The following is an 11,326-nucleotide window of genomic DNA, read 5'->3' as shown; positions in this document are numbered from 1 at the left end:
TTACATAGTTTTTAAACATTTATTTATCCGATGTATGTCCTCCTTGATCCGAATACTACAGTTAATCAATGAACCAACAAACAAAACAACCGAATACGTCATCACAGTATTTGTGTATATATATATACTTAATGTAAAAGGTTAAGGAAATAAAACTTAAACATTTATTTATTCAATAAGACTTCTAGAAGCACTTTTGAATCGCCATAACATAGTTTTACCATTTACCACCGATTCAGAAAGCAGTATCTTTGGAGATGAATCGGTATAGAGATAAGATTAAAATTTAGTTATATGTATAACTATATAAATAACCAAGAACCATAATATATTATTATGTACGAATTAAAGAAATCCGAATTACATTTACAAGAGCAATTTGTACGAATGTCTTTACGTCTCAAATAAAGGATTTGCGAGACACGACGGTGGGCGAGCGTCTTGTTATCGCTTGTTTATTCGTTTGTCTGTCAATTAGTCTGTAACGTTTCACGGATTTATTAGATGTTTAGTTTATTGTTCGGGATAGGTAAAAACTGCGAAGCTGTGAAGCTCGTAAGTTAGTAATCAACGAATTTTGAAAACAATGTATGGAGTAAGACACAAATTTATATCAAAGATAACAATAGAGTTAATAATAATCATGATATACCAGAAATAGATGGATAAATAAGAAGATAACAATACTTTTGGAAATATATCTAAAAAATTCACTCATATTAATTCTTTTAGATTCCCTTTACTATTAGACTACAGGTACGGCATCTGTGTCATACTATTTCTATACTGCTTTTAAACCATTATTCCGCAACGCCGCGGCCGTACAAAAATCATGGAGACAAGAGGAAATAATCTCTACCTGAACTTTCGAATTCTCATCTGCACTCAGGTCAGCTTACAAGTGACGTCATAGTGCTGAATCTTATTATTTTATGCTCTTATATCGTTCTAGATAGGTCACCTGGTGGGTCAAATGACCCATAATTTTTTCAACACGGGCCTGTAGTCTTTATATTATGAATCATTTAATCCAATCAACCTGTAATTCATAATCAATCTACATTCAAATTATAAAATAACAAACGCCAGACGGTTTGATTAGTCTGTCACAAATAAAATTGAATTAACACTATCAATAGTGTAGCGAGATACAATATGGTGACAAGTTTTAGAGAATGTTGGTCGATTTAAATGTAAATCGCAAATATAACTGGGTTAAGGTTGTATTTTGTCACGAATAGACTTATGCGATTTGTGTCTTCTAAAACTAAATATTCATTAATTGCTTTTATCGCATTTTATTCGATATTTTCTAAAAATCAGAACAATAAATAACAATTATTGCATAGCTTAAGTGGTCTGAGTGGTTTGTTTTACGATGTTGTGATGTTTCCTGATTTCAAATTGAATTATATATTAATGTAATTGGATGAAATAAGATTATTTTAATTCAGCTATCGCATTTTTTAAACCAAATACATGGCGATAAAAGTTGAAATGTGTTTTAAATCTAGTGGTAGTCGTAACTTATTATCATATTGAAAAAGTCGAAATTCTAGACAAGGTAGCGGGCAAAAATGTTTGGGATTTTTTGTAAATGAATTATTGCTAGATGTGATGAGCGAATGAATTACTGTTTTAATTTAAAAACTGTTTTTGAAAGTCATTTCCCCAAAATTAATTTTCCTAAGATTTAGGACAATAATCCATAACATACTAGGGACAACTCTAAAAAAGTATGTACTCTAATTATAAATAAATAAAAGTTCATTTATTTGCCTACAAGGAACTCTAGTCTCTAACTTTTTGGGGGCCGAGTCACCTCCGTCCGTAGGAGTATACCCAGAACTCTGAATCCCTACACGTGGCCCCCGGGTGGTGCTAAACAGGTGACATGGTGGGAGACAGTCGTCGCGGCTATAAGGACCACCCATCAGCTGAAGACGTGTCGCCAAGCGTTCGTGTTCCGGCATGAAGAAGCTGATGTAGCCATGGTGAAGGCGGGTCGAATCAGTTGCGCTTTTACAATCGGGACGATCTGACGCACACTGTCGTTGCTGCTTCCGGTGGCTAGTCATGGAGGGTAGCGGGATCCGAGGCACGGTGCACCGCTGGCCGACCGCTGGTCAGTAGGGGGCCCAAGTAGCGTGCTAGCCACATGTGAAAGGCTGCCCCGCCAACCAGCGAAAAATCCCAAGTTGCGCCATAGTGCCGGTTGGCGACCGGATGAGAGGGCCCTATGGACAACTTGGGGGGGCTCGGGCGTCCCCGCAGTCTCCAGACTAGTCCCCGTCATTGCGGCTTCTAAGTGTGTGTCTCAGGTCCAGTTGTAAAGCGCCTCGATTCACTACCGCCTTCTTACCTTCTTCACTCTCCTCTAAAAAACATGAAAAAGGCAAGATACAGAAGTAAGTTTGCACAGCGGCAGCACTCCCTCTCGCTGAAAGTGGACCTCACCAATATCAGAGGTCTCCACTCAAATCTCGCTGCAGTCCACTTCCACCTTGAGACTCATAAACCCTGTATCTTGTTCCTCACGGAGACGCAGATAAGATGTCCGTCTGACTTGGCGTACCTATCCTATCCCGGCTACACCCTGGAGCACAATTTTAAAGCTCGGTCAGGTGTGTGCGCGTACGTCCGAGACGACATCTGTTGTCGGCGTCTCCGGTATCTTGAAGACCCCCATTTTTCCGTACTATGGATGCTGGTGGACACAGGCCCAGAGAAACTTCTCTATGCATGTGTCTACCGAGCGCACAGCGGAGACCAGGAGACGATCAGGCTCACAGAGTACCTAAGTGAGGCGGCGGACGCTGCTCAACACAAATACCCTTCCGCTCAGCTTGTGTTACTGGGGGATTTTAATGCCCACCACCAGGAGTGGCTATACCCATACCAGTGCACTGACCTCGCTGGGAGAGAGATGCGTAAACTCGCTATAGCATTGAATCTCACCCAGCTGGTTCAAGGAGCGACGCGGGTTCCTGATGTTGAGAGCCATACAGCCAATTGCTTGGACCTTCTGCTGACAACAGATCCAGACCGTTACTCGGTAGCGATTTCCTCGCCACTTGGCAGCTCCGATCACTGTCTGGTGAAATCTGTATCTGTCTACTCGCCGCCCGATCCCAGTCCTAAGGGCTCTCGGCGCGTGTGGCAATACAAGTCAGCAGATTGGGATGAGATGCGTTCCTTTTTTGCATCATATCCTTGGCGGCCTGTTTGCTTTTCTTCTGAAGACCCTTCGACCTGCGCGGATGCTGTGACTGATGTGCTGCGACAGGGAATGGAGTACTTTATTCCATTCTCCGACGTAGCCATGTCCGGCAAAGCTCAGCCCTGGTTCAGAGCCGATTGCAGACGCGCTGAAGCGCTAAAGCAAGAGGCGTATGTGGCTTGGGTTGACGCTCGACACCGCAAAACGAGGGACGTATCAGAAAAGAAGAAAGCCTTTAACCGGGCTGCCAAGTCCTGCAAGAAAGCTCTACGGAAAGCTCGATTCGACCACGTTAGCCGTATAGGGAACAAACTGGCTTCTTACCCCTCCGGTAGTAAAGCGTTTTGGTCCCTGGCAAAGTCGGTTGAATCGAATTTCTGCCGCCCCTCACTTCCTCCACTGCTGAAACCTGACGGGACGCTGGCTCACACCGCCGTAGAGAAAGCGAACCTATTTGCTACTCTATTTGCGGAAAATTCTCGTCTGGATCCCGCAAGCGCAAAACCTCCCAGTCTACCTGGATGCGAGGCGAAAATGCCGGAAATTCGCATCCGTCAGACGGAGGTTCTTAAAACGCTGCGGAATCTCGATGTGAATAAAGCCAGTGGCCCTGATGGAATTCCAGCCATAGTTCTTAAAACCTGTGCGCCTGAACTTGCTCCTGTTTTGACACGCCTCTTTCGCCTTTCGTTGACGACTGGAATAGTACCGAAATCATGGAAGCTTGCCAACGTGCAGCCTGTGCCCAAAAAAGGCAGTCGTGCCGATCCTACCAACTACAGGCCAATCTCAGTCACGTCCATACTCTGTAAGACTATGGAACGTGTACTGAACAGCCGGCTCCTGGCACACCTAGAAGCGAACGACCTCCTCAGTGACCGACAATACGGGTTCCGCCGAAACCGGTCCACTGGGGATCTTCTAGCGTACGCCACCTACGTCTGGAGCGAGGCCATTGAGAATCATGGTGAAGCACTTGCTGTCTCCCTTGATATCTCAAAGGCCTTCGATAGGGTCTGGCATGATAGTCTTATTGGCAAGCTTCCATCCTACGGTCTGCCTGCTGGTCTGTGCGCCTGGATCTCAGATTTTCTGAGAGACCGGTCACTTCGGGTAGTCGTCGACGGCTGCTCGTCCGACCAAATGGCTATAAATGCCGGAGTCCCTCAGGGATCAGTTCTCTCCGCAACACTTTTCCTGCTACACATCAACGATCTGCTGAAACCCGGTATCTATGGGTACGCAGACGATAGCACTGTTGTGGAGAGATATGTATCCAGCGCGCGAGCCAGTACGGCACAAATTCAGTCTCTACGGGAGGCGATGGTTGATCGCATGAACTTGTCCTTACAGGCGGTCTCCGACTGGGGCGATGCCAATCTGGTCAAGTTCAATGCGTCTAAGACCCAGGCGTGTCTATTCTCCGCTAAACGGAGTCCATTCCACCTGACTCCGAATTTCCAAGGTGTGTCCGTGCCGATAACTAACCACCTCGAGCTTCTTGGTATCACCTTAACGCCTACTCTGAACTTTGGTTCCTTCATTGAATCTAAAGCCCAAGTAGCCTCAAAAAAGCTAGGAATTCTGGCGAAGGTGAGACAGTATTTCAGCCCGGGACAGTTGCTCAACCTTTATCAAGCACAAGTCCGATCGTGCATGGAATACTGCTCTCACCTCTGGGACGGTTCCGCCAAGTACCAGCTGGAGGCGCTTGAGGCGATAGAGAGGCGTGCCAAGAGGCTCATAAACGACGATGACCTAGTAGGCAAAAAGCTCCAGAGCCTCGGTCACCGCCGCAGAGTGGCCAGCTTATCGGTCTTCTATCGGATACACTTTGGAGAGTGCGCTGCGGAACTGCACGATCTCGTTCCGCCATCCCCGTTCTTCCATCGATCGTCGAGGCGCACAGATTCTAGGCATCGCCATATGGTGGACGTTCCATGTACCCGGACTAAGCGGTTCGGTTCCACATTCTTTATCCGAACCGCGAGGGACTGGAACATGCTTCCTGAGTCTGTGTTCCCCGACGAGTACAACATGGGGGTCTTCAAGCGTAGAGTGAACAGGTACCTTCTAGGGAAGCGCGTTCCATCTTAGACCACATCTCAGCTTAACATCAGGCGAGATTGTGGTCAAGCGCTTCCCTATTGCCAATAAAAAAAAAAAAAAAAAAAAAAAAAAAAAAACTCTCTACAAATTCTCATTTCTCCTAATTCTCATAATGCAGTATGTATAGAACATAATATATTATTATAACTTTATATTATGCCGTTTATGTTCGCATCCCCAAAGTATTGTAAGCAGTAAAATGTTGAACTTTATTATATTTAACCTTGTTCGTTTATGATAGTATTGCGATTATGTGTGTTTGATTTTATATCTAAACTTTTTGTCAAGGAACAGAGTTAAATTAAGATATTTTTTATAAGGTCTTTCCCAGTAAGGGCATCGATTTTTCTAGCTTCAGGTTATCTACGTTTTATCGGGATAAATAATAATTAATCTAGAGAGTTGGATCAGTAGGTAATTAAATGAAAATAATTATCGTAACGATTAAAATAAATCAACACCAACTCCACTACTTAATTGAGAAACTATAAAAATGTGTCTACGTAATTGAAGCTACAGTCCCTATAAAATACCGAAAAGATGTAATGATAAAATCGCGATTTAAAAATGAATAGTTTAAATTTATAAGCATGTCCAAACATAAGACTACAAATTTTCTATTGAAATGACACAATTTTAAAAATAAATCCATTGTATTTAACAAGCGTAATCCATACGCCTCAAGGAAAATAAACTAAATCACAAAGCCAACGTTGCATGCCAAAAAAATTACCTACAATCAATATAACTGGGGTTTACTTTAAACTGCTTCTAAATCTTCACCCCAGCTTAATTCTTAGGGGATGTAAAAAATAACAGTTTCAAGGACAGTTAGTTTACCTCCCGCCCTTGAGGCACTTACTGGTAAAAAATTAGGTAATTTGGTGAACAATCTCATAAAAATGTTGTAATGTCCTATTAAGTTCGTGTTTTCTAAGTATTTGAAATTATGTTAAATTGTAATTTTTCTGTGATTTTCTTATGTCAGATTTATTGAAGAATTATCCAGAAATGTTTAAATAAATAATTTTTAAATAATATAATGTTTAATTAACAAAAAAAATCATATGTTAAAGAAGCGTAGGTATATTTTATTGGATGCAGTAGAAAAAAATGTCATAGCTGAAATAAAATTTATAGACTAAAGAATTAATTTTAAACAATTCAGCGTCGAAATATAATATCTAACCCCAATAAACAGTGAAATTCTTTCCAAATTAGAGTCGTTTAAATGTATTAACTTAAATCTTTTACAGCCAAAGGAAAAACTTCCACCATCGATCATAACTTACAAATAAATAAATCAGTAATGTTAATCTTGGTGAGGCTCGAAATTTTATTTACAACCTCAGAAATCTATACATATAATAAAATCGTAGGAAAGTCAAAACTGTACATTGAATATTTTTTTAAAAGAATACATAATCCATGATCTATAATCGATATAGAAGCCAAAAATATAGTTTTTAGAATTTTTGTCTGTTTGTCTGTTTGTCTGTTTGTCTGTTTGTCTGTATGTTTGTCCGAGCTAATCTCGAAAAGTACTGCATAGATTGACTTCAAATTTTGCATGAATATTACTAACAGGTCGTGTGAGGTTTTTTTAAACATATTATCATGCTATCACCTCCGGGGGAGGAGCTGTGAACCTTTACTTTTCTTACGTATTCCGTGAACTACGACAGCGTACAATCTAAAGACTCATGTTTAAATGTTGTTTTTGAGTAAGCCATGCTATTATCTAGCTTTACACTATAAAAACTACGTCATTTACGTAATTTGGGCAGAGAAACTGTTTAATGAATCTTAGTACTATAAAGACAAATTTGATTCAGCGCCATCTATGAGATTTCGTAAAAATCAAATCAATTTACATGTTAACACTACTGAACACAATGTTAAAAATTAATAATTTAAATATAATTATGTTATTTATTTATTTAACTCTTTAACCCATAATAAATCTTCCCTTCCCTATAAGGTGCGCTTATATAATTCGTGTGAATATACTACATTTTTAAAAGTGAGGGTAGATGTATATTATTTTAAGTCAAACTAGACACCATTACAGTTAATCTAATATTGATTGTGTTCATTGGTTACATTTTTAAAAATCTTCGTGTTTTAATAATTCGATCACGAGGCGGGACTCTAATACAAAAAGGTTAGTTCGTTGATAATTATTATTCCTTCATCATTTACATGTTGTTAGTAAAAATATACTTTGACTGTTAATACTTTTGTTCAGTATTTATCTGTATGATTATTGCTTGGTAATTAATATATTTTCATGTCGTATACCTAATTATAAACATAAGTGTGATGTGAAACTAGCTGGATTTATTTTTACACACTCACAGTCTTATATTTTGTGTTAATGTTAAAATAGTATTAATAGTGTAAATCAAAATATTTTTTCAAAGTTAAAAATATTTCCTTTTTTCTGATGGTGTTGCCATCGAATTAAACCGCGCTGTCGTTTCGTTCACAAAAAGTCATGTTATTAGGACCGAATATGTAGCCGCCTCAACTTACGGAAACGAGAGTAACCTGCGTTGTCTGTTAGTTATTATATAGTCGAATTTAACGTTACATGGAAATTGGAATCTAAATATATGTATACCTACTTATATTAAATCTGTAGAGGTCAATTCTGCACATGAAATATATTTCCTAAATAACTATCACGAGGTGATTAGAGATCGACATCGACGTCAAAAATGTTTGTCCGTCTGTCTGTCTTTATAACCGTTATAGAAACAAAAACTACTCGACGGATTTAAACGAAACTTGGTACAATTATTTTTCATATTCGTGAGCAGAGCAGCAACTCCATTTTTAAGCTTTCGTCGCGTGTGCGTTCTTAAGACGATACACAAAAAAAAATCCACTGCTTGGCGGGCGGAGTCTAATAGCTCGCTATCGCGAACGCGGGTGTGCGCGAAGTCATTCTTGCAAACTCGCCGCGCTGCCGCTGGCCGACTCGGGACAAACATGTATGGAGTCGTCATACAGTTATAATATTGTTATACATTTATTTAATTGTTGATTTATTGGTTTTATTTTCTTGCTTATAAACAAATAATCTTCTTTTTAACAACTTAGACATTATTTATAATTATTATTATTTCGTAATGTTTACTTTATTACAAAATAATACAGGTTATAAATAATCTTTAAAATAACAAAAAATATTGTTACTCTGAAAAAATGAAATGGTAGGTACTCAATAACGCGGACTACTGAATTCATTTAGATTTTAGATTTAGATATTACATCATGCCCAGAAATGAAAGGTACTATTTCTGAAAGAAGTTATAAACCCTAATTCTTCTCAGTCAAAGTCAAGAGTGGAAGATATCGCTAATACAGTAAAACTGATGCGAAACTTTGGAAGTTAATTTGTATATTTTTTTGTTAGTTGTTACTTAATCACGTCAAGACTACATTACCAATTTTGATAAAATATAGCTAATTGCCTGGATTTACACATAGGATACTTTTTATCCGAACTGAACACTTCTGTGGGAAAAAACAGGATTCACGATATAACCTAATTCCACGCGGGCAAAGCCGCGGTCGGAATGATATTTTTTTAAATAAAAAAATTGTTTAAAAAAAAAACACAAAATATATTGACGCATGTATTTATTTTTTGCACTCTATTATAATTGTAATTATTCATTACAAATAATCAAAATAAAATAGCCAGAACAAAGTTAGGCCCTGGTAGGGTAGGTAGGCAGGTACAGCAATGTGAGACGAACACTGGCTTATTTATACCAATAATAATGTATTATAAACATTAAATTAAGTTTACAACAAAAATACATAATATTAGCTAATGTGAAAACGAATCAACCAATCATCCCACAACAATGAAATGTGCACACAAATATTCATCCAAATCGGTTCATGTGATTAGGAGGAGTGACTGCAGCGCCATCTTCCGGGCCCAATTGTGTTTCCAGATCACCCAGGAACTCAATTTAATATACTTACACAAAATTATTCGAAATGAAAACTCACATTACTATGTAAATATGAATATAAACCTGTTTTAGTACTAAGCAATTTCCCGCACAGGTGTAGTAAGTATAATTGAAATAAATATCAACATCAAATTCTTTATACAACATACTTATCTACCACCTACTAAGAAATGTAATTCTTGAAATTTTTTCGTATTTTTTTAAATATAATACTACTCCAATGAGCTCCTGTTCCATATTATGTCCACCATACTTCCACTAAGTTCACCATGATTTTTTATTTCTTTGCACTTTGTTGCTTTTTGCTAAAAATGGAATCATGCGATAAAACCAGTAGAGCGTTGATAACATACATTTTTGACTGAATAAAGGTACTTACGAAAGAGTGGGTTCACATTGTGAACAATCAGTGGGTTTATTTTCCTTCTGGATTCCGGATTTCTGAAAAGATTATCTATGCTATAAATGAAAAAATCTTACACGTTCGTTATGTACTTAAAACAGGGGTACATATCAAACATCGTCTATAATACAATTATCATCAAATTTAAAATAAAACCAACTTACTTCATTAATTTGTTCCAATTGTAAGCATTCTTTTTCCTCCAACCTTTATGTTTCTTCTTCTTATTTTCTTTATTGTCCCCATTTGTCTTATCGTGTTGTCACCCTTTGTTACGATTGCGCGAGCGACACAAGTTCCCCGTGTGACGGCCGTAGCGGGAATGACTCGTGCAGCGATCGGGGTAGGAAGGTACAGGGCGGCTCTCGCTATATTGGCTGGTCGCGCGCTAATTTCAAGTATTTCTTGTTTATTTCAAAACCATCGCATATTTCAAAATTCTAAATCGGTAGACGTATCGGTTGTATATTTTATAGTTAATATCCAAAAAGTCGTAACTTTACGTTTGTTATTTTGAAGATGCCAGAGATTAAAAAAAAAATAACAATGAGAACTTTGTATTTTTTTTCTATCGAGAAAATATTATGGAATCATGTTTCTAAAACGGTAGACGTATTGTGTTACTATTGAACTTTCTTGTCAAGAATTTTCATCACGACAACTTTAATAATATAAAAATTACGAAGGTTTAAAAAGGGCCGTAAATGTTAGAAAAATTAATTCATCACCTTAATGCGTGTATCTTAATGGTTAAAGCTACACAGAAATCAAGTATGAAAGAAATGTTCTCCATATTATATAAAAAATATCTCCCGACATCATAAATGTCTATCTTTTATGGTTGAGCTTAGGAGTTCAAAGCTTTCTGATTATATTTGTCTACTAGCTGTCCCCGCGACTTCGTTCGCGTGGAATAGTGACTATGGGACCTTATGACCATGGGCTCAGGGTGGGGCAACAATAAAAAATCATTTTTATTTTCATGCTCCCACTCCCGCGCCCACTCGCACTCCCACGCCATATGCCACGTTCAGTCCCAATCCCACGCCCACGCCCACTCCCCTTCACAATTAGTACCTACCAGATCAAAGCCAGGGTAAGCGCCCCACCCAGCCCCACCGTGGCAACGCCCATGCTGAATTACTACTTAACATACAATTATTGAGTAAATACGTACAACCATACTGTACTGTTGTACTACCATAAATAATTAAAAGAATTGTTATTAAAATTTCTTACTAAACTGAGCTAAAAAACTTACGTACCAAATTATTAAAGAAAATCAAGAAATGAAATGCCTAACCTATACCAAATAGTTACGACATATTGTAATTAAAAATTATGATTAGTATATAATATCGAAAATCAAAAAAGTAATGCCTAACTAATTCTACGTAAAATTTCTTTTAAATTATGTCATATTATTTTTTAGGAACCAGGGGGGGGGGAGAGGAGCAAATTCTATTTCCTTCCTTTCTTAAACGGATGTTTTTAATAATCTATGGTGTAGCCAGTAGCCACTGATCAGCTTAATCGATACTCAGTTTTTATCAAATCCAGAAACAAATCCAAATTAGATCTTTCCTGTCTCACGCACCTAAC

General features: G+C 38.3%; 1 long non-coding RNA gene across 1 annotated transcript; it reads right to left on the bottom strand.

Annotated features, from left to right (window-relative positions):
• Positions 1-8,619: 8,619 nt before the first annotated feature.
• Positions 8,620-10,464, bottom strand: LOC149484960 (uncharacterized). The gene is made up of 3 exons (XR_016316317.1): positions 9,889-10,464; positions 9,701-9,762; positions 8,620-9,626 (listed from the first exon to the last, which is right to left on the bottom strand). It is a non-coding gene; the product is annotated as an uncharacterized LOC149484960 (long non-coding RNA).
• Between the last annotated feature and the right edge of the window lie 862 nt (positions 10,465-11,326).

Source organism: Colias philodice, chromosome 11 (assembly GCF_061535455.1).
Source record: "Colias philodice isolate Cphi_HAF_F1 chromosome 11, ilColPhil1 Martin Lab GWU primary, whole genome shotgun sequence".
Lineage (NCBI taxonomy): Eukaryota > Metazoa > Arthropoda > Insecta > Lepidoptera > Pieridae > Colias > Colias philodice.
Note: the sequence above shows the minus strand (reverse complement) of the source record. Positions and strands in the feature narration are given on the sequence as shown.